This window comes from Lemur catta, chromosome 6, assembly GCF_020740605.2.
Source record: "Lemur catta isolate mLemCat1 chromosome 6, mLemCat1.pri, whole genome shotgun sequence".
Taxonomy (NCBI): domain Eukaryota; kingdom Metazoa; phylum Chordata; class Mammalia; order Primates; family Lemuridae; genus Lemur; species Lemur catta.
Genome location: NC_059133.1, coordinates 82,541,663 through 82,565,354, shown reverse-complemented (window position 1 = coordinate 82,565,354; position 23,692 = coordinate 82,541,663).

Genomic DNA, 23,692 nt, shown 5'->3' with positions numbered 1-23,692 from the left:
CACAGAGCTTGGACTGAACGAGATGTGTGCATGTGTGTGTGTGTGTGCGTGCGCGCACGTGCATGTGATGAGCACAAAAAGCAAGGAGGAAGAATGAATGGAAATCCAAGCCTGCATTGCCTGAATCAAGATTCATGCTGGAGAGAAATGAAAACCAGCATAAAGACTGTAGTTGAGACCATGAGAAATGATGCATGCTTAAGGAGTACTGGGAACAGAAAAAAATAGCAGAATTCTGATATAAGAGCTATGAGAGACATACATGCTAAAAAGAAAGAAGAGGCAACAAAAAAATAACAGGATAACTGGCTGAAGAAGCATCAGAACAACTAAAAAAAACACTATTCAAGGAATAGAGATTCAAGAAAAATGCTGCATACGTCAAGGAAATTGCTGATAAAGAAAAGGCTTTCAGATTGGGTTATGCATAAATGCATTATTACAGCATTAGCAATTTTTTTCTGACTTTCAATGAAAATACATTCATCACTGGCCAGGCATAATGTTCATGCCTGCAATCCCAGCACTTTGGGGGGGGCCAACGCAGGAGGCAGTCTCTACAAAAAATACAAAAATTAGCAGGATGTGGTTGTGTGCACTTATAGTCCTAGCTGCTCGGGAGGCTGAGGCAGGAGGATTCCTTAAGCCCAGGAGATCAAGGCTGCAGTGAGCTATGATTGCACCACAACACTCTAGCCTGGGTGGCAGAGCAAAGCCCTGCCTCAAAAAAAAAAAAAAACAACACAAACACACACATTCATCCCTAAATTTGATGATACATTGGAATACATTTGGAATATATCAAAGCTCTATTTTGACATTTCACCACAATATGATTATTTCTGGAGAACATGCATGTTCCATTTTCATGGCAAACATTATAGTCCGGGAGAACTGCTAGCACCAAAAACAGTGTACCTGACCAACATGAAAGAAGCAAAAAGAGGTGAGTCCAAAGTTAATCCCAGGCATAGTTCTACATATTTATGATTTGTTTTGTTACTCCACACAGCAAGAAAAGTACTTTGGAGTCAAACAAGCTTGTCTGAGCTCAGCTCAGCTACCTCCTAGGTGTGTGACCTAGAAAATTATTTAATGTCTTATAAAGATAGTGATTTAATCTCTTCAAGCTTCAGTACCCTCATCTATAAAATAGAGCAAATAATATCTACTTCAGTGAAGGTTGCATTTGCTAGTGTTCTATAAATATGGCTTATAACATAAAAAGTGTTTTATACTGCAGTTATTTTTTAATACCTGTACCTATGTAGTGAGATTTCAGAAACTCCAACTTGCTGTTTGGCTTCTTTCCTTGTCCCTACCACCATCAGCCACCACCCTTCCATACTTAGATTGAAATCCAAACTTCCCATCTGAGATTAAATCCTTTGGCTAAAGAATGTCCTGGTATAAAATTTTAAAAATACTGAAAATAATACATTAAGCTTGTCAGTCAGTTACACCTCAATGGATAATTTTATTAAATCCTTGACTGAGAGTGTATTTTAATGGGGGTAGAAAGTCCCTGAAAGCGCCAAGCGCATTTGGAATGGTGACATAGATGCATCATTCCAAGAAGAAAAAGGGGACAAAAAGGAGAACTCGGAAGCACAGACACAAACTTTAACTTTTCTATGGTTATCTCCTGGGTTCTAACTTAGACGTTTTAGAAAATATTTTGGATGGAGCAGAGAGAGAGGAAAAAAAGATCTGTTCAATATTCAACAGTAACAACTTCCTAGAGTGCCATGGGGGTAAAATATAAAAGCTTTTATTAAAAATTCAGGCATTCATAATACATTTTTATTTATATATAGTCTTTATTCCCAGAGCTCTTGGGACTTTGCAGACATATTACAATTCAACCTCAATTTATCTTCACGAGTGTGTCACTAAAGTGTGTAAGGAGTAGGTCTAACTCTATTATCTTCAGATTACAGATATAGAATCGAAAGTGGAGACAGATAAAGTAATTTATCTATGGCCTCACTGCACGTAAGTGGTTGAGCAGGGAACAGAACCAGTCATGTAATAGACACCTCCGCTGTCAGATAAGGACACCAGTGTCCCCTCCCGGCTGGGACCTGCCTTATTTCTGAACCCTTAGTACCGACTGAAGGGAGGCTGGGAAGATGGAAGATCATACTCAGAGAAATAAAAATAAACAGTTCAGTCTCTGATAAATCATTGCAGATACTGTTGCTGTGGATTTGGTGGCTGTTAGGTGAGCCAGGAGCTGAGGCTAGGCTAAAGTTCAGAGCAGTTTTCTGTGCATTAGATGAACATCTGTGTACCAGAAAGCCTGCAGGACCTCACACTGTTCCCTCCCTTAGCCAGCTTCAACCCCAGTGCTGTTGAGCAAGTCCCGCTGCAACTCTGGTTCAGCTAAACGGGTCCTGAATCCTAACCTGGCATCTCCACCCACCAAGTGAGAATCACACTGCAGCCACTCCTTAAGGGAAAAATGGAGCATACATAACTCTGGCACCGAGCCAAATTCTGAGGCAAGACTTTCACTTTGTTTTTCCATCAGTTGTTTTCATTTCAGAGGTCAGTGTTCAGAAGAGAACAAAGGAAAACCTAGCATGAGTATTTCCACATAAGGATAATAAACAGGCACTCATTCATTATTTTTGTTTATAAAAATCTGCTTCCTTGTTTCTTGAGAAAAGAAAGAAGATGGCAGAACAATTACTAAAAATGAATGTTTAAGATTAAATGGTTACAAGAATTCAGTTTAGGTAAAGGTATAAAAAGATGTGTAAAGCCTTAAATCAAAGTCTTTATGATTGTGACAAATTTGAATGCAGGTGAAAAAAAACTGTGAATGTTTTGAATGTAGGATTCAAAAATCTGTGAATGGCTTAGACACAAACTCCTCACTCTGACACTTAAAGCAAACCAAAATTAAGCCCCTTTCTATTTTTACAGACTCCTTTTTCCTGATTTCCCTAAATATATTCAATGGTATATCCTCTCCCAACATATGTTTTACATTTTCTTCTATCTATACTTTGTTACAGTGTCCCTACTGCTTAAAATGTATTAATACTGCCTTTTCATCTCAATTAATAATGATAAAAGATTTGATTCACTGGGAAGGTGTAACAATTCTAAATTTATATCCATCTAGTAACATGCCCTCAAAAAATGTAGAGCAAAAAATTATCAGAACTACAAAGAGAAATATACAAATCCACAATAAACGAGGGAGATTCAAACACAACTCTCACTAATTGATGGAAGGAAGAGACAAGAAATCAGTAAGGATATAGAAGATTTGAACAAAATGATAGCAAACCTGACCTTTTCCAGTACACACAGAATACAGTGTTTATAAAAACTGGGGCCCCCAGAAATTAGAGAAAGTATAGGAAATTAAATCACAAAGATTTTTAAACTAAGGAATTATTAAAGTTAAGAGCAGGAATTAAAGTCTGTCACATATTCTTGTGTTTTTGTTGTTTTGTTTTGTTTTTTTAACAACTCTTTCAAATTATAAAAACCATTTTTAGCTCACTGGCCCAAATAAAAACAGTTCCTGGGCCAGATTTGGCCTGAGAGCTATAATTTGCTGACTCCTGCTTTAGATCACACAAACATTCAGATGATCATAAGAAGATATTATGAAAAAAAAGTTATGCCAATAAATGTTAAAATTCAGACTACTTAGACAAAAATACAAGCTACCAAAACTAACACAAGAATACAAAATCTAAATGGTCTATTAAAGAAACTGGATTCTCCATTTATTTCCTTCCCACAGAGAAACGGCAGGCCCAGATGGCTTTGCTGGTAAATTCTACCAAACATTTCAACAGACTTTTCTACAGAACAGCAAATGAGAGACTATTTCCCATTATTTTTGAGGCTGTTATCATAACCTTGATATCAAAACATGACAAAAACACTATGAGAAAGAAAAAGTCCAAGCCAATATCACTCAGAACACAGATTGAAAAATCCCAAACAAAAAAATGAACAAATCAAATTTAGCAAAATATAAAAATTTGAGTTCATTCCAGGAGTGCAAGATTGGTTAAAGTTTCAAAAATCACATTATCGCATTAATGGAAAAGAGAAAAATCATACAATCATCAAAATGAATGGAGAAAATACTGTGATGAAATTAAAATCTATTCATAATAAAAATTCTCAGCAAACTAGGAATAGAAGAAATTTCCTTATTTGGATAAAAAGTATCAAGAGGAAACATACAAGGGGCATTATGCTTAGTGGTGAAACAGTGAAATCTTTCCTGCTGAGATCTGGAGCAAGACAAGTATGTCTGTAATCACCACTCCCTTTTCAACATTGAATTAGGGGGTCTCAACCAGTGCAGAAGGGGAACACAGCTAATACAGAATAATAAAAAATTTTTAATTTTTTAGAAAGAAAAGAAAATGGGAATGGGAAAGGAGGAAATGATTGCAAAGCAAGAAGAAATAAAACTCAGATGTCATATATGTACATTCATAGAACTTCCAAAAGAATGATAGATAATTAGCATTAACAAGAGAGGTCAGCAAGATTGCTACAAAAAATACACAAAGGCGTTCCTTCTTCTACCCCAGGTCATGAAGGATATTCTCTTGTTATCTTCTAGAAGCTCCAGATGCTCTTAAATGTGTTACTTTATACCAGCAATAAGCAGAAAATAAAAATTTTAAGTGATACCATTTATTATAAAACCAAAAATATCAAATTATTTAATATTAAATCTAACAAAAGGTATAGAGGACCTCTATGCAGAAAACTATAAAACATTATTGACATGCATTAAAGAAGACTAAAACAAAAGGAGAGATATACCATGTTTATGAGCTTCAAGATTCAATAATGTAAAAATGTCTATTTTCTTCAAAGTGTTCTATAGACTCAGTGCAATCCCAACTAAAATCCTAATTCACTTTTTAATTGGTTTTATATATATGTGGGTATGTTTTTATATGTGTCATGTGTGTTTATGTTTATGTGTATGTATATTTGTTTTGTTGTTGTTTTTAAGACATGGTCTCACTCTGTTGCCAAGGCTAGAGTGCAGCGGTGCCATCATAGCTCGCTGCAGCCTTGAACTCCTGGGCTCAAGCAATCCTCCTGCCTCAGCCTTTCTCCCAAGTAGCTAGGACGACAGGTGTGAGCCACGGCGCTGGCTAATTTTTTTTTTTTTTTTTGGAGATGGAATCTCGCTATGTTGCCCAGGCTAGTCTCAAACTCTTGGCCTCAAGTGATCTCAAGTGATCCTCCCACCTTGGCCTCCCAAAGTGCTGGGATTATAGGTATGAGCCACCACTCCTGGCTTGTTGTTTTTATGGAATTAGAAAAGCTGATTCTAAAACGAAAATATATTAAAATGCAATGGGCCAGTCTGATTCCAAAATGGAAATACATGAAAATGCAATGGACTAAGAATAGTGAGGATAGTCTTGAAGAAGTACATGATGAGAGAACTTACTCTACAGGACACTGATATACTCTTAATGTGACAATACTTAAGACAAGAAAGAATTACTTTTCAAGTTGCATATAACTCACCCACAGAAAACAATAAGAAATAACAAATTTTTCATTAAATTAAAAAGGATCATTTTGTTTTCAAAGTTTTTCTTCTATTTTCTTAACAAAGCACAGTGGCCCCAAGGAAAATTTTTTTTTCTACCGGGGCAGTCAATGTGTTAAATTCAGCCCTGGCCTTTGTATTGTGCCTTAAATAATCTTATATTAAAGCCCAACTCAGCAATCCTCATTGAAGCTATCGCCATACTGATTTAAATGAAGGACTTTAAGAGTATTCTTTTTATGCAAGGTGAATTGTAAGGATTTTCAGAAGAGATAGGACAGTAAACATTTCAAACCACATGTAGTTTTAATTAAAATATTCCTAGTAGAAAAAAAAATTATCATCAGCTTCTCTGTCTACATACCCTCTAGGACCCCTGTGGGAGTGCTCTGCCTTCCTTAGAACTGTCCGTGTGCACACAGTCCCCAAAACCGATGAGAGATCCAGAAGCAAAGATCCTCATCTCATGTGGCAGCACATCACAGGAATGGAGCCCGGCGGGTCATCTTTTGCCACTGAGCTGCCTGCCGCCCAAGACAGGCATTAAAGTATTGGCTTTGGCAACCTTCCCTTCCCTTGTCATTCCAATTAAACTATTAAAATTAAAGTAGAAGTGCTTAAAAGTAAAGTGCTTATGGCAGAAGTTCTTAAAGGGGTCAGAAACCTGTACCCTGACTTCTTAGCAAGATGCTTTCCCAGTTCATTAACTTCAAAAAGGAAAAATTCTAAAGGTCACACTTATATTCTTATAGCTCCATGGGTTTCCTCATTTTTCATTCCACCGGATGAATGTTTATCCTCTCAATATTTTTTTTTTTAAATCTCTATTTGGCCAGGTGCAATGCCTCATGCCTGTAATCTTAGCACACTGGCAGGCCGAGGCCGGAGGATTGCTTGAGGTCATGAGTTCGAGACCAGACTGAGCAAGAGCAAGACCCTGTTTCTGCCAAAAATAGAAAAAATTAGCCGGCCAGGTGGCTCATGCCTGTAGTCCCAGCTACTTGGGAAGCTGAGGCAGGAGGATCACTGGAGCCCAGGAGTTTGAGGTTGCTGTGAGCTACGATGACACCACTGCACTGTACCCTGGGGTGACAGAGCGAGACCTTGGTCAAAAAAAAAAAGTCTCTGTGATATGAAGAATAAAAGTTTATTCTACATTTAAAAATCCTCTCCACTCACCTCCCCCAATCAAACCTCAACCTTTCCTTGACCAAAATCTCAAAACTAGCGTCTATAGACAAGGACAGATATCTAGAGCAAAAGAAATCCAACAGGAATTTTTAATACACTCAATACAATTGAGCTAAAAGTCACTTATTTTCTGAAGAAAAGGCAACCACCTTTCTCATGCTAGAGCACGCTGGCTTCTTGAATGAAGTTCAGTGGTCAAGAAAAGGGACCTATTTCTGATGACAGATAAAACAGAATTTTAAAATTCCAGGTTAAGTACTAGAGAACTCTCTTAATGAAGGTATTTTTCAGACTAGAGCAACCTCCTAAGGAAAAGGATTTGAAGTGACATAGTTTGAGACATTTAAATTATAGTGGATAAAGGACTCAAACCCACCACGAAGAAACACGCTTTGTAGAACTCATGGGAAAATTACCAGGATTTATAATAGGCCTTTTCTATGAGAAAGTAAGCCTAGGAGGCAGGCCCGCTGTACAATAAATGTTATTCTAAGTGGAGTGTGGCTGTATTGTAATTCCATTCCTTCTTTTATGGAGAAGAGCATGAATGGGTAGGTTAGCCAAAAATTAATAGGTTTTTTTTAAAACCTCAGATTTCTTCACAGAGCCTACCTAATTATGTGAGTTTTTCCTCGAGAACCACATGCTTCATTACTTATTTTCTTTCAACTATTTTTTTTTAATGTTATCTACCCCCAGGACTTCCAACCCCCCTTCTCTAACAAGCCAGCATGTAACAGAGAAGAAAAGTTCGGAACTAACACAGCTTTGAAACCTCAAATGTTTAAATTTAATTCTGCCTTTTCGAGGTGAAATGGATTTAACAGCGACCCTCCAAGGATTTCCCACCTCAGGATTGACCCAGCACAGCCCTAATTAAGCATACAGAGCTCCATAAGGAGTAAATCACTTTTTGGAATAAGCCCTTATAAGTTAGAAAAACCACCTTTGAGAGAGTCTTCATTCCAAAGGACAACTGCCATATTATGTAAGCCTATTGATTTTTCTTCATTGTTGAGATGAAGAATGTAAACAGAATTGCATATTTACTCATTACATTTTCTGATACCTTCGCTCCAAGAGCTCCGCACTGCAGTCTCACGTGTATAAAAGGCTGCTATTTCCAGAGCTGGTCCATGGAGACGGCTGATGAATGACCAGACACAACTCTGATTAATGTTCCACAATTAGGAGTTGCTTATACTTCCAGAGCTTTTTATAAGTTCATAGTTTTGACCACACTACCTTTTTTCCCCTCTTGGTAATTGGTAAAGTTTGACAGTCACTGTGTTTGCTGCGTGTAACATATGGCTAATTGAATCAGAGCTGGGGAAAGAGTGACCAGATTCCTAATTATGATCCACTCCACAGATCTGAAGCCTGAACAAGCAGGAAACAAGGAAAAGGCCGCCGAGCCTAGAAAACATATTATACAGTGATTGCATCAGGATGCAAGTACTTCTAAAAATGCCTGAATATCGATAGCTTGTTTTTTCTGTCTTTTAATCACACAAGACAGATAAATGTTAGATATTTGCTTTCATCTATGTGGTTTTTGCAAGTCTGGACACTGAACACCTGAAATTCACACAATCATACATTGGGACATATTTGGATTTCTAATAATCCAAACACTGGATTTTCATCTTATAGATTCTTCTCCATCCTAATCACTCCGGTTAAGAAGATACACATTTATATTTTTAACTGTGTGCCTCAATTTCAAATGGGTTTTTCTATAGCAGTTAATGGTAACATAACTTCCTTTGAATTGCCTCCCCTGGGGTGAGGGGTAAAGCAGTAAATGAAATATTCATTGAATATTGTTGCTGAACATTTAACTAACAGTGCACAGTACTAAGTGTTAAAAGTGTATACAGAGGATAAGACACAGCTTTTTCATTTTTTTCAGAGCTTGGGAAGGTAAGCTAGATGAACAATAGAAGTACATTATGAGATAGGTCATGATCTATACAAAAGGAAAATATTATTTGATTAATCCCCTCCACTAGACCATAAATACTGTGAATGAAACCTAGCATAGTGATACGTAGTAGGTGTTCAATAAATATTAATTATGAATTAACGAGGGAAGGAATTAATATAATATACAGTTATATTGGACTTTAAAGGGAGGTTACTTCTGATGGTGGGATTCTACAGAGGGTTTTTTTTTTTTTTTGAGACAGAGTCTCACTCTGTTGCCCAGGCTAGAATGCTGTGGCATCAGCCTAGCTCACAGCAACCTCAAACTCCTGGGCTCAAGCGATCCTACTGCCTCAGCCTCCCAAGTCCCTGGGACTACAGGCAAGTGCCACCATCCCCAGCTAATTTTTTTTTATATATTTTTAGTTGCCCAGATAACTTCTTTCTATTTTTAGTAGAGATGGGGTCTTGCTCTTGCTCAGAGCTGATCTCGAACTCCTGAGCTCAGGCGATCCTCCCGCCTCGGCCTCCCAGAGTGCTAGGATTACAGGGGTGAGCCACTGCGCCCAGCCTTCTACAGAGGCTTTTTTAAGGAAGCAAATTTTTGCTTTAAGTCTTACATTAATGGATAAGGTTATAGTGAGTATGACAGGGGTCGCACTCTACTGAGATGGCTCAAGCGTTGGCAAAAAAGTAAGCTATAGGATGTATCTGGGTGGCACAATTAATCTAGTTTGTTTGAGAAAGTCATATATAATATGTGACATTTTTCAACATGTTATAAATTTTATAAAGATATAGGAAAAATAGTAGTGGGAGATAGGCCTAGGAGGGTATATTGGAACAGATCTTGGATAACCTTGATTACAGGCTAAAGATCATGACAAAAAGCAGTGATCCATCAATGTCGGTGGGTTAATTCAAATTGTAACCATTTGTTCTTAACAGGAAATGTTCTTTTCTCTGAAGTCTCTCAAGAACTCATGCACTGGAATTAACATATTGCAGTGGTAAAGATAAAGTAATGGTTGTCCCTACACGCCATTTTCAGGATCAATCTGGAAGGTAGTGGAGTAGAGAACTCCACTGAGAATAGACATACACATTAGAAACTTGATTCTTGCTCCCTTTTTCTTTCTGGCAGCTTGCCAACTGTAACTAAAAATAATTCAGAACTTTAAAGGGTGATATCTATGGTCTCTTTATCTGTTAACAATCATACCTTTATTGTAAGAACTCAGAAGAAGAAATTAAATATCTCATTTAAAGGCTGGGTAGTAAGGAGAACGTAAACATTTTCTTTGGAATTTGTGGCAAAGACTATCAATTGTTCACACCAGCAGCTGTTGTTCCCTAGGACTATATCAACGTTATAAAACCCATTATTTTTCACAGGAAACATGGACACCTGAAGATTTCCAAGAATAAAGTATAAATTTCTACCTTGTCTTGCTAGCATAATTGTGCAAATAATTTCTGGCCAGTAAGGTGTAAGCAAAAGAATTGCATGCAACTTCTGGAAAGAGAGATGTGACTTTCTTCATCCTGTTATACATCTTGCTGTCTAGACTGTGAATTGATGGCTGGAACTCGATCAGCATCTTGGATCAGGAGGTGGCCTGGAAATCGGAATAGAGCAAGAGAAAAGGCCCTGTGTTCTTGAAGATTGTGAAGATATCATGCCATTTTGGATTGCTTGCCTGTGCACTCTTCGGTTATACGTACGAAATAAAATTCTGTGTTGTTTAAGCTACTATTATCTTGAGTTTTCTATCATTTGTAATTGAATATAAACTTAAGTCACTTGAAGCTTTAAGAAACTAGAAAACTTTTAGGAACAATAGCAATAGCTAAAGCATCTTAGGTTAGATGAGATTGTTACTAAGGAAATATTCCTTCTTCCCCTTTCCATAGAAGGAATATACTTCCATATCGTATTGGGTTTGACTTTGGCCATGCGACTTGCTTTAATCAACAAGGTGTTAGCACACGCGACATGAGCCACGGCTGGAACTGTGCGTGTGTGGTTGGGTTTGCCCTCTTGCCCTCCTTCCCATTGTCATGAGAAAACCTTCTGCAGGACGGCCATTACCCTTCGACCCAGGCCCAGAAAGAATACTCATGAAGGAGACCCGAGCCCAACCCTCAGCCAGGGCTTGAAAAAAACAAAACTCCCACTGACACACAAAAGAGTGAATGAGAAATAAATGCTTATTGTTTCATGCCACTAGATTTTGTGATTGTCATCCAGCATTAGTCAACTAATGTACATCGTCTTCTGCAGACTCTGTTCAAATTTTCAGGATTTTGTGCATTGAGAACTATAGTCTATGGTTTTTAACCACCCAAAATTCACCATGACAGTTCACTGTAGCATTAAGCCCTCAGATTACCAATCTTTTTGTGCCAGTGAGGTGACTTACTGATATGAATACATACATATCTACATCATATCTACACTACACTGCACTGTAATATGCCCCGTGAAATTAAGGTCAGACTTAAGTTATCTGGAATGGCAAGTTCTTTCTATGCCCAATGGCTTTTTACAATTGTGACAGTTTCAAATAGAACTCACAGACTCAATTTGTCTGGCAATGTGACAGTATTGCAACCAACTGCCTTTGTTGTAACTATGAGAGTGTTTGAAGTTTTCCTCTTGCATTTAGAAACTTGAAGAAAGGAATCTCCTCACACTGTTTATATGATTTCCCTCATTCATCACAACTGACATGCCAATCATTCTTGTTGAGGACATTAATAAATGACAATAAAAGAAGTATAAATGGTTGGAAGACAGGCAATCCCTCTTGAGAGTTTTTTGGTTTAATTATTTTGTCTGTAAAACTTTCCAGCCCCCAGAATACAGTGATTTTAATTCTGTTTGGGGGCTATTTGCTTAGACATCAGAGAAAACTACCCTCTCCTAATCTTCCTAAATAAAACTCTTTATTTGTTCAACTCTCCTCCTACTTCTCCCCACCACCACCACCACACATAGACATATCCTTCCCCTAATTGGGTCTTGCTTACCAATAGTGTCCCCAGATTCTTGGCCATGGACCCAGACTCTTGGCCATGGACCCACAGGGCTACCAGCTTTCCATACACCTCTCCATAAGCTCACCCTTTGTTAGCTGCGTGCTTGGCTTCTTGGGTTTTTCTGCAGTGTTTGACTTGTCACCCATGCAACAGATTGATCAGTGACTCTCCATGACTCTCATCACCCACTTCCAAAATTTCACGTCACCAATCTCCTTTCCTTTTCTATAATCAACCCCTTGTTCCAATAAGACTTATAATGGCTCTAATTTTCTGCCTAAACCATTTGTTTTCGTGGCATTTACTTTCCACAATGTCCTGTTCTCCTGCCACAACCCCACACAGGTAGGTGCTTCTGAGCTTTTGCACATAAGAAAACACATTAACAGCAGAGAACAAGAGAGTCTTCTTGGATTTTATGTTTCATCAGTCTACACTCACAGTTCAGTAGGCGCTTCACAAACTTACAGGAATGTTGTGGGATGTTTAAACTTTTGAGCTGTCAGACACCACACAAACTACTACTACTATTAAGTGGTTTGAACCTAACTATTTAATAAAACGCTACAGTCAGGTTTTTGGTATTTTATTTGTTTGTTTACTTGTTCTTTCTTTCTTTCTTTCTTTGTCTTGGCCTAAGGATGCCATGAAAAAATTATGGACACACTAAGAACACCATGAACCTAGAAAGGCAGGGAACCTCTGTAGAATAGTAAGGACTCATGGCACAAAACAATTTAGGAGGTAACACAGAGTAAAAGCAAAGCTTGCTCCTCACATCAGCTCCCAACCATCACAAGATTCCCTGGCACAGGGAAGGGGTGGGGGAACAGAGGGAGGAGTGAGTGGATTCAGAAGAGAAAAACCCAGCACTCTTTTCCTGGAGTCAAGCTCCTTAGAGATAGAAAAACCTTCGGATAAATATGTGGGATCTTAGATCAAAGGAGATTTGAACTCTATTTTCTGAGTAGTTCCCTAGGAATTGGCAAGAGAGGGTCTTAACGGCCTCCACAGAGCTTTATGAATGTCAGCATGGCATGAGAGCAGCAGTGTGATTCCCCAGAGCCTCAGAGAGGTGTGGAGGTAGCTGAGAGCCCTGCCAGACCTGAAGGCCTCGTTCAGACAGGAATGAAGCTGCATCCGTGACATTGGCCACTGTCTTAGTTGCCTTGGGCTGCCATGACAAAATACCATAGGTTGGGTGGCTTAAATAATAGGAATTTATTTCTCACAGTTTTGGAGGCTGGAAGTCCAAGATCAAGGGTGCCCTCATGGTCAGTGTCTGGTGACAGCCCTCTTCTTGGGTTATGAGTGGCCACCTTCTCACTGTGTCTTCACGGGGTGAAGAGAGAGACAGTGAGCTCTGGTCTCTTGTTCTCTTTTCATAAGAACACTAATCCCATGAAGAGGGTCCCACTTTCATGACTTCTTCTAAACCTAATTACTTCCCAAAGGCCCCACCTCCAAATACCATCACATTGGGGATTAGGGCTCTACATAAGAATTTTGGGGGAACACAAGCATTCGGTCCATAACATACACGGACAAGATGAGACAACAGGTATCTCAGAGATGCACATGTGATCAAATGTGTTCTTCAACCCTGAAGGCTTAGAACTAAGCCCTCCAGGTCTTAAACGCCGTCCAAGGAAAGGGGATCTAAAAGATATGGTGAGGGCCAGGCGCGGTGGCTCATGCCAATCCTAGCACTCTGGGAGGCCGAGGCGGGAGGATTGCTGGAGGTCAGGAGTTCGAGACCAGCCTCAGCAAGAGCAAGACCCCGTCTCTACTAAAAATAGAAATAAATGATCTGGACAACTAAAAATACATATAGAAAAAACTAGCCTGGCATGGTAGCACACGCCTGTAGTCCCAGCTACTCGGGAGGCTGAGGCAGGATTGCTTGAGCCCAGAAGTTTGAGGTTGCTGTGAGCTAAGCTGATGCCACGGCACTCTAGCCCGGGCAACAGAGCGAGACTCTGTCTCAAAAATAAATAAATAAATAAAAGATATGGGGAAACTGACCACAATTAAGTTTCCATCATGCTGAAAGAGTAGGTGTTCAAATAGAAATTAAAATGAGTTATTGAAAAATAAACATACTTCTTACATAATTTGGTCTGTGGACTGAGATTTAAACCAGCTATATATATATGCTATTAGGGCAGGTGCCACTTTTTACCGATTCTGTTTTCCTTCTTAAGAAAAACGCCATGTCTGAACTCAAAGAAAAAATGTTTTGATACCCCTGACAAAGAAAAATTGTGGTTTAAATCAAAATCCACCATGCCCACTGTGATAGATTTTGTAAATATTACAGCTAGAAGGAAACACTATTTGTCTAGTTGTTTTCAAACTTTTTAAGTTCAGAAACTATTTCCCAGATAAAATATTCCAAATAGAACATTATTAGAGACTCCAAGTATAAAATGGATAAAAGTGGATTAGCAAAATTTTATTCTTAATTCAAATTTATAATATGTATTTATTATTAAAAAAAACCAGTGATTATAATCAAGCTGTTTTATAAATGCAAAGAAATTGAAAATTGGAGGTTATTAGTGTTAGCTGTAGTCTTAGATGTATGGTCTTAAATCAGATATGATGCCCAATTTATTTCTGTATTTTGTATTCTTCATTCTGTTGCCTGATTCACAAAATAAATATTATAGTTGGAAGTGGTAATAATTTTCTAATAGCTTACTTTGTTATCTCAGATTATTCTTCTGTGTTCTAACTATTTATTTCAATGTAAGAAATCATCCTAACTTCTAGTGGCTTAAAATCACAGTTCCTGAAAGTCAAGAATTCAGGTAGAACTTGGCTGATTGATTCTTCTGCTCTATGTGGCTTTAACTGGAGTCCCTCCTCAATGGTACTACTCAACTGACAGATGGCTTTGGGGTAGCAAAAGTGATTTCACTAGCGTGCCTGGTACTTTGGTGGGCACAGCTAGAAGGTGGGCTCAGCTGTTGTCCCGCCTCTCCATGTAGACTTGGGACCTCTCCACGTGGTCACACCAGCAGGGAGTAAAATTTCTTGCCTGGTAGCCCTGGGCTCCAAGAGTAAGCATTCCAAGAGGCCTGGGAAGAAGGTGCAAGTCTTACAATCTAGCTTCAGAAGTTAAGAATATGAACATCCTTTCCACCATATTTTATTGATCAAACAAGTCAGTAAGTCTTGCCCACGTTCAAGGGCAGGGAGGAATGGCCTCTACCTCTCAATGGATGAACGACATGTAAATCCATGGAGTCGAGCAAATTGATGGTGGCTCTCTTAAACCAAGTTACCACATTCAGGAAAAGCAATCAAGGCATTTGAAAGAAAAGTGACATTTCAATATTTAATAAATAATGATATCCACAAGCGTTTCTTAATTCATAAGTGTTCAGTGTGGAAAGAATCAATAAACAGATTCTTCAGGCTGCCATCATTGGTAGAAAAATAATTTTCAAACATGTATTGTTAAATTATAACTTGTTTAGTGGTGTCTTTTTTAATATCCCAGATACCTGAGGCATCATTTTGTCAGATATTTCCTTAAATTTTCAAAATAATCAGCATAATATTGTTTTGTATATTGAGTCTAAACTTTGTTTTCATTTCTTTACTGACAGTTTAACCTCTAGCTATAATTCACTGAGACCCTTGAATTGCCAAACAAACATGAGCTTATCCAGGTTCTAGAACTTTCTACCCATATCATTACAAATAATCCTAAAAACCCTGCAACTGAAAGTATAAGCTTTAATAAAATTGGGATTTGTACGGCATTATCTAATACTGTATGCAAAGATGCTAGAATCTTCTTAATAGGTAGTGCTTGTCTTATACATCATATGATGATTAATTAAGTACATTTTGACAACTTTTCTAGAGCCACCAATACTTTGGTGCTTTTTTCTTCGTACCACTGCTCTTACATGGTTATTGAAGACATTCCTACATTAGTAGTATTTGAAAACTGATTTTCACTCTTATCATTTCTTTCTGGTTACTATGAATGATGGTTTGACAGAGTATTAGATCTTCTTCATGTCTGCATGCCAGAACATACTATAAATTAAACACAAATGAGAGAGCCATAGTGTCTGCAGTATTGCTAGTTGAATTGTAAAGAATTCATATCATCTCAGCTTTCTAATACATCAAGTTTCTTAGGTCCGTTCTTAAATCCTCTTTAGAGTATGTTATTAGACAACTTTATTGAACGTTACTGATTTGCACCCATATTTGTTACTATGTTATATCAGTTATCTAGTGCGATATAACAATCCACCCTAAAGATCAGTGACTTAAAAGGCCAATTCATTATTTTTAACAATTCTGTGGATTAACCGGGCTGTTCTTCTGCTAGTCTTGCTTGGGTTTACTCCTGTGGTTGCACTGATCAAGTGGCTTGCCTGGGGCCAAAGGGTCTATGATAGATTTACTCATTTATCTTGAGCATTGGTGCTGGCTGGTAGCTAATCATTCTTTCTGTGTGGTTTCTCATCACTCAGAAGATAAACTTCTTTACTTGTCGGCCAGGGCGTTCCAAGAAGGAAAGGCAGGAGCTCCAAGGCTCTGGCGGTCTAGCTTCTGCACAATATAACTTCAGCAACATTCTATTAGTCAAAGCAAATCACAAGGCAAGATCAGATTCAGGGAGTGGGAAAATAGATACCACATCTTGATGGGAGAAGCTGCAAAACACTGATGAAACAATCTGGAATCCTTATTTTCATATTCACAAAATTTTATTTCAAAATGGTGTTATAACTTGCCATCAAACATAGCAACATCTTGCAAAACAATCACATTGAAGATTTGGGCATTCTTACTAGAATCAAAGCAAATTCCAATGGTAAATAATGGTTTTTAAAACATCACACTGCTACTAAGTTTTCATTTTTTTACTGACACTCTAATCTGCAGCCATAATCCACTGAGACCCTGAATTGCCAAACAAAAATGAACTTGTATTATAGTACCTTTGAAGAGAATTTTCTGCCTATTGCTTTCATTTTGCATACCCTTGTCAGTTTGGTCGATAAATTTAAAGATGCATTTAGTACTTTATAGTACAACTTGTTTTATTCTTGGCTTGATCAATACAGCACATCTATCCTAAAATGTGAGCCTGATCGATATTATAATTTCCATCTTCACATTTGCTTTTTAAATGTCTTGCTTTTAACCAGCAATCCATTTCTAGTTGCAGAGGTAATTACTCCATCTTATCTAAAATAAAAGTTAAAAATAAAGCACCGAAAATGTGTAACTTTATCACAAAGATCAGATAACAATCATACAAAGAAATTTAAGTATTTAAACACACTGCCATATGCTTTCTCAGGAAGAGATACAGAAATTGATCTCCTAGGACGATACCACTGATGATTACATGGTCAATAGAAGCAGGCCAATTAGATGTGTGTCTTGCTTGTCATTTCTTTGATGACAGCCTGCGTGTTCATTTGTATAGTTTCCCTTGAGTGGGTCAGGGCTCAAATTTGCAGGAAATTTGCAGAATTTTCCAGAAGAATTATATTCCTCTCAGTCAATGACACATTGGTAAGGCAGTCAAATGGAGTCACAGGGGCTTTATTTCTGGGTTTACACACACACACACACACACACACACACACACACACAAGAGATTGACATTACACTGTGTAAGGGGTCTCAAATATGCTAAAATTTGGGATTTAACTTTCTTAGTGTAACTGCATCAGACCTATTGGGTTCAACTTTTATGTCACCAAGTTGTGAGTTGTTTTTCAGTTGCCATGGACCCCCGGGTTGAAGGTCACATAACCTAAGCATGCCCAGAGGAACCTGACATGCAATCATGGGCAGAACCTAAGTGCTCAGACTAAGGAGCAGGGACTGAATTAAGAAGAGGGCACCACATGGCAGCATGCAGGATCCAATCAGATCAAGACTTGGCATCACCCCATGGCAGGATCCAGTCGCAGTATGTTTCCTGGCATTACCCCATTGCAAGATCCTATCAGATCACGCTTCATTTCCCTCTGACTATAAAACCTGCCCCAACCCCCAGCTGAGGGGAGACAGATTTGAGTCTGACTCCTGTCTCCTGGTTTTGGCTGCCTGACAGTAAACGTTTCTCCCTGTGAAAGCCTGGTGCTCCAGTGTTTGGCTTTCCATTGCATGTGGGCAAACAAACCCAGTTTCCTTCCATTACATTAGTTTGTACCAATTGAAATTTTTAATAGTAAAAAACAAAATCTTTTAAAAGTTAAGTTTGAATCAAATGTTCTTATTAATAGAATGCCTGTAGCAGTTCTAAAACCACTAATTGACAGAAATTTATTTTGTAAACAGACAACATAGCCAAAAGAGGTTAAGAATCTCACCCAAGGGCTGGGCACGGTGGCTCATACTTATAATCCTAGCACTCTGGGAGGCTGAGGCAGTAGGATCTCTTGAGCTCAGGAGTTCAAGCCCAGCCTGAGCAAGAGTGAGACCCTGTCTCTATTTAATTACAAATTAAAAAAAAAAGAAGAAGAATCTCACCCAAGGATTAAGGAGCTGGGGTTAAATCCAAGTCCTGAGATTCCCATTTATCATCTGACTACACTTCACTGCTCTTCAGTTCTCTGCAATTTTTACCTAACACTGGCTCTTTGTCCTTTGACCTCAAATATCTAAAGAAGTTTGAAAAGAGTTTTATCAAGATCAAACAGCAATACCATAATTTATACCTTCTAAAACTAAAAGTTGCATTGAAAAATCACTTTTTTTCTATGAAAGTTTATGCATATATATTATATATGTAATATATATATATGTAATCTCACAGAGTAACACATAATATCACAAAGACAAGGCATGGCCGTTAATATTCCCCTCAGGCCAATGTGGAATAAATCCTCCTCTTAATGTCCTTAACAGCTTTAAGTTCTTAAATTAAATAAATCACGGTGAAGAGCTCTTGCTAACATAAATTTTCAAAGTCTATTTTGATTGTAGGGCTCTAACCCTCACCAAATTATTTATGGATTTAATTTCTCAGATACAATGCCATGTAGATTTAGTCAAGACCTAGTCTTCCCTATTTTCAAAAAGGATAATCTTCTACTTCTCCAAAACTGTAGAATTATTACTTTCCTGGAAAACCTTGAAAACTTTATAACAAAGACTGAAGAAGAGACAATCTCTAATGTTGAGGAACTTTTAGGAAATCAGGTGCTATAAATTGTTAGAATACTTCTAGATGGCAATTTGGCAATAAGTATAAAAAGTTTTTTAAAAATTGTCCAGTTCTTGTGGCTGAGCATTTTACTTCTAGTAATTTAGCTTAAAGAAATAATCTTCTTGTGTATATAAATTTTCCAAAAGACATGTTAATCACAGTATGTTTTTAATATCATCAAATTAGCGACCATCTAGAGGTCCAAGAGCACAAAACTGGTTAAATAACCTGTATTTTGTCCACACATGAGCCAGCAGATCTTAATGACTAAGATCTTAGTATTTGCAATGATATAAATCTGGGTTCAAGTCACATACTACCTCTGTGACAATGAGAAAGTTATTTAAATTTTCTAAGCTTCAGCTTCCTCGTGTTAAAATAACCTTGCAGAGTTATTGTGAAGATTAAATAAGTATTTTAAGTATTTATAGCTCTACTGCACAGCAAGTGCTCAGTAGATCTTAGCAATTAATATCATTGTTGATTTAATTGAATTGTTTGGAAGCCATTAAAATCATTTTATAAAAGAACCTTTAATCATATGGAGACTAAAGCTTATAAACTAGTACATATATTATTATGCCAAATTTGTGCATGTATTCATTCTTACCAAAAAAAAAAAAAAACCCCCACTGGAAGATAATCACCAAAATGTTAAAAATGACTACCTCCAAATGTTCAAATTCTGGGTGATTTTACTTTTCTTCTTTTATAGATAGTCCACATTTTCCAGAATGATCAGTTTTTGTTTTGTATGCAGGAAAAAAACCCCACTATTTTAAAAACCACCTTCACATCAGCTTGCTACTTAAACTGCACACTGGGTTTTCCCAGCTGAGTTTTTACTTGAGGAGAAAGCAGACTCCGGGCTGAGTGGGTGTCCTGTTGAATGAAACTACTCTCTACCACCCCTGGAGAGATCTTAACACCTTGGCATAAAACAAGTTACAGCGCCTTTGTGCTTTTCATTACCTTTGACTACACAGACAGACAAGTAATTTTGATACACAGAAAACTGAAATTTCAATAATTGAATAAAATTTGAGTAGTCAAATATAATCTCCAAATGTGAAAGACAGGGTATTGTTCTGCCCCCCTCCCTCCTTTTTCCTACTTGATTCATAAACACATGTTGCTTGCCTACTGCTGTGGTGGGGAGATGGGATGTTGGAGTTCAGAAATAAATAAAATACAGTTCTTACCATCAAAGTGCTCATAGTTTTATAGAAATAGCATTTGTATAGTAATTTACAAAGCACTTTCTATGTATACCCCTGTTTAATTCTTATAGCAACACAGTCAGGGGTGGGATTGTATTATCATGGTATTTATTACTTATACCATGATAATATTATCATGATATTTATAATTTGTACCATGATAATACTATCAATTTATAATTAAGACACAAAGGGCCTAAGTAATTTATTCAATTATTGGTGAGACCTGGACAGATCCCAGACCTCCTTACTTCAAGTTTGCTATTCTTTGCACTGAACTACCACAAAACACATCAGGTATACACGATTGTTATATGTGTATCAGTCTCTGGTCTGTTTAGAAGCTGCTCAAAGAGCCATCTCTACCTAGTACATGTATTAGAACATTTAAAATTAGCTCCTGTGTTTACTGCTGTAAGTCGTTGAGGGCACTGTGTTCTGACTTATTATCTGCTACATCAAATGCCATGTAAACATTTTTTTCAAAGTTTAGTACTAGAGAAAGCTTTGCTTTCCTCAAGGAAACTATGTTTCCTCCTGTCTAATAATAAGAATTATGCAGTTGATCATATTTCCCATGTTAACTTGACTTCTCAGGAAACTCAAAGCCAATATGAACCCATATACGGCTAGTGATGGTAGATACCCAATAAATATTTGGTGGATGAATGAAAGAATTAAAAATTGAATGAATGAGTAAAGTAACTATGTTGGCCCTTATGATTTGCATATATTATTTTCTTTAATCCCTCTATTTCTGTTTATATTTTTTAGTATTTTATTATATATATTCTTATAATTAGCCTCAACTCCTTTGCAGAATAAGCCAGAAAATCAATTAATCAACCAATAAACAAATATCTACTACATATCCTGAATATTAAGATATTCACCCAAGACTTCCAATACAGAATCCAGCACGTCTTAGAAGCAGGGCAGGCTCTGAGGGAACCTAGACGTTCATTCATACTGCTCCCATGAGGCAGTAAATTGGTATATAATTTAATGGGAAGAAAAAGGTGACCCTGTGGAAGCTTATACACATTTTAAAGGCCGATTTACTTTAACTTGAGAGTTCTCACAAAGCAAAGGAATAATTTGCCCTTCAACCCTTTATAACTATATGCCTCAGACAGCCCTTTGTGTCTTTCTTCCTTTCCTTTGGTTTCCTATATATACACATTTTGACCTGACTTCACCTGTGTAAAAATTGTAATGGGATGTGTAGCAGTGAAAATAAAAAATTATTAATCTAGGTCCCAGGTCCTCCCAGGTACTCCATCAACTGCCCCCTTCCCGACAACCTTCATCATACATGTATCAAGGCTCTCTACTATGTCAGGTTCAGTGCCACATGGCTTCGTGACATGGTTCCTGTCCACGAGGCGTCCACAGTCTTTGGTGTTTACAATACTAATGTGGAAAATGCAAAGAGAGAGATTTTCACCCAGTATTTAGAAGGTAAAGAGACAAGGAATTTGGGGGAGATGACAAGAGGATTTCCTGGAGGAAGAGACAGCTGAGCTAATCTCAAAGGATCCATAGAAGTTCTCCAGGTTAGGGAGGGGGCCAAGATATGAGTGAAGGTGCAGGTGGGAAATATTATACTGTGTGCAGCAGGTATACACCAGTATAGCTGCACAGATTTCTAAAGCATTGAAATTGCTCGCAGCCATTTCTTGAGTCCTTGAGTCCTCTGGTTATTCTGGTTGCTCAAGCCTCAAAGACCCCCAGGTGGGGATTGAAGCCTCAGTGGGCATGAAACAGGAGACAACATATTTGGACTTGTGTTTTAGTTAGATAATGGCTGCTTTATGGAGGACTGATTCAAGAAGATAAAAGTAGAAACAAGGAGAGGGTTTGGAAGGCTTTTCAGAATTTCAGATCTGAGAGGATGAAGGCCTGAATTAAGTCAGTGATAGTAGACATGGAGAGGTGGGAAGAAATTGAAGAAATGTTTAGAAATTAAAAATTAGTAGTATTGGTGCATGATCAGACAGAGAGAGCAAGAAAGAAGTAGTCCAAGAAGATTCCCAAGCCTTTGACATGGGTGACTGGAAGACTGTCAGGGTCACCAACTGAGATAAATCATACAGGAAGATATTCAGGTTAGTTTTAGACAGGTTGAGCTTCAGGTGCCTGTGAGACCTTCAGGTAAAGAAGACCAATAGGATATAAAACTCTGAAGCTTGGAGAAGTCACGAGCAAGTATAATACAGAAATTGATGCTGATATAACTACCCAGGGAGGGGATGCGTTAGTGAGAGTGAGAAGACCACTGGGTTTGGAGGATCCACCCACACTTACAGGGTGGGTAGAAAGACAGGAGCCCATGATGGAACCAGAGAATGGTAAAGAAATACGAGAAAACGGAGAGAGAAAGAGTTTCAAGGCTTCATCATCAGTGTGAAATGCAACAGAAGATTAAACAAGACAAAGACAGAAAAGTATCATGGGTTTTGGCAGTTAAGAGGTCAGTGGTGACCCAGAAAAATAGCTTCACTGTCATTGTGGTGACAGAAGCCAGACCGAAGTGGAATGAAGGAAAGCAAAGGGGAACTGAAAATGTAAACAGCAAATGCAGATGACTGTTTGGAGAGGCGTGCATGAGAAGTGATGGCGTGGGACTGGGTGGCAGCTAGAGGGTGGGAGGCTTGGCTGCCCTTGCACTTTGCTGTCAGCATTTTCTTACAGGCAAGATAATCCACTATTTCACAGTGTAAACCTCAAGACATCCAGATTGGCTCTGCCAAACAATACTTTCCTCCTTGTCCCTAATGATGCTTTTCAAACTGCTTTCTGCACGTCCTTGAATTGCTCCACCCACTCTCCCAGTCCACTCTGTTAACTTGATTGTCATCTCCCTCCTTTCATGTGCCTAACCCAGAGAGCTGACGCCTGATCATCATCGCGGCCTAGATTGGTGAGGAGTGGTTACATTCCAGAGCCGTTCTTTCATCAGAAGTTTTCTGATTCGTCAAGTGATGCTAATGGCATTTCTGGGTGGTTATATTGACAATGGTAGTAGAACATCAATCTTTCTTTTAAAGAAGGTTCGAACACCCTACAGGTTTTTTTCTTACCTTGATTAAAAAGTTGTAAATTGCATATTGATGCTGTGCTGTTTACGAATGTCATTTTTGAAAATTTGTGGGCAATTCCTCAGAGTTACAAGTGATGCAGATATGAGAAGACTATTCTAAAGTATGACCCACTTAATTAAGCAGCGCAAATAGAAATAGGAAAATATTCCCTAAAATTACTTTATAGGATTTGCCTTATAAATCATTCATTTAATTAATTCAAGTACTCATTCAAACATTTATTGAGTGCTTAATGATTACCATAGGTATGCACAATGTTATACAGAGCAAAGAAGCCAGCTGCATAACTTTGCCTCGGAATGTCGTAGAAGGTATTGGAGATAATAGTGCCTGATCTGAGATTTGAAGGGTGAATGGAAGTTTACTAAGTGGACCACTTGGTGAAGAGTTTTCTCTAAAGAGGGAACAGTTTTGTCCAGGATAAATTGGAATGGGTAAATCAAAAGTG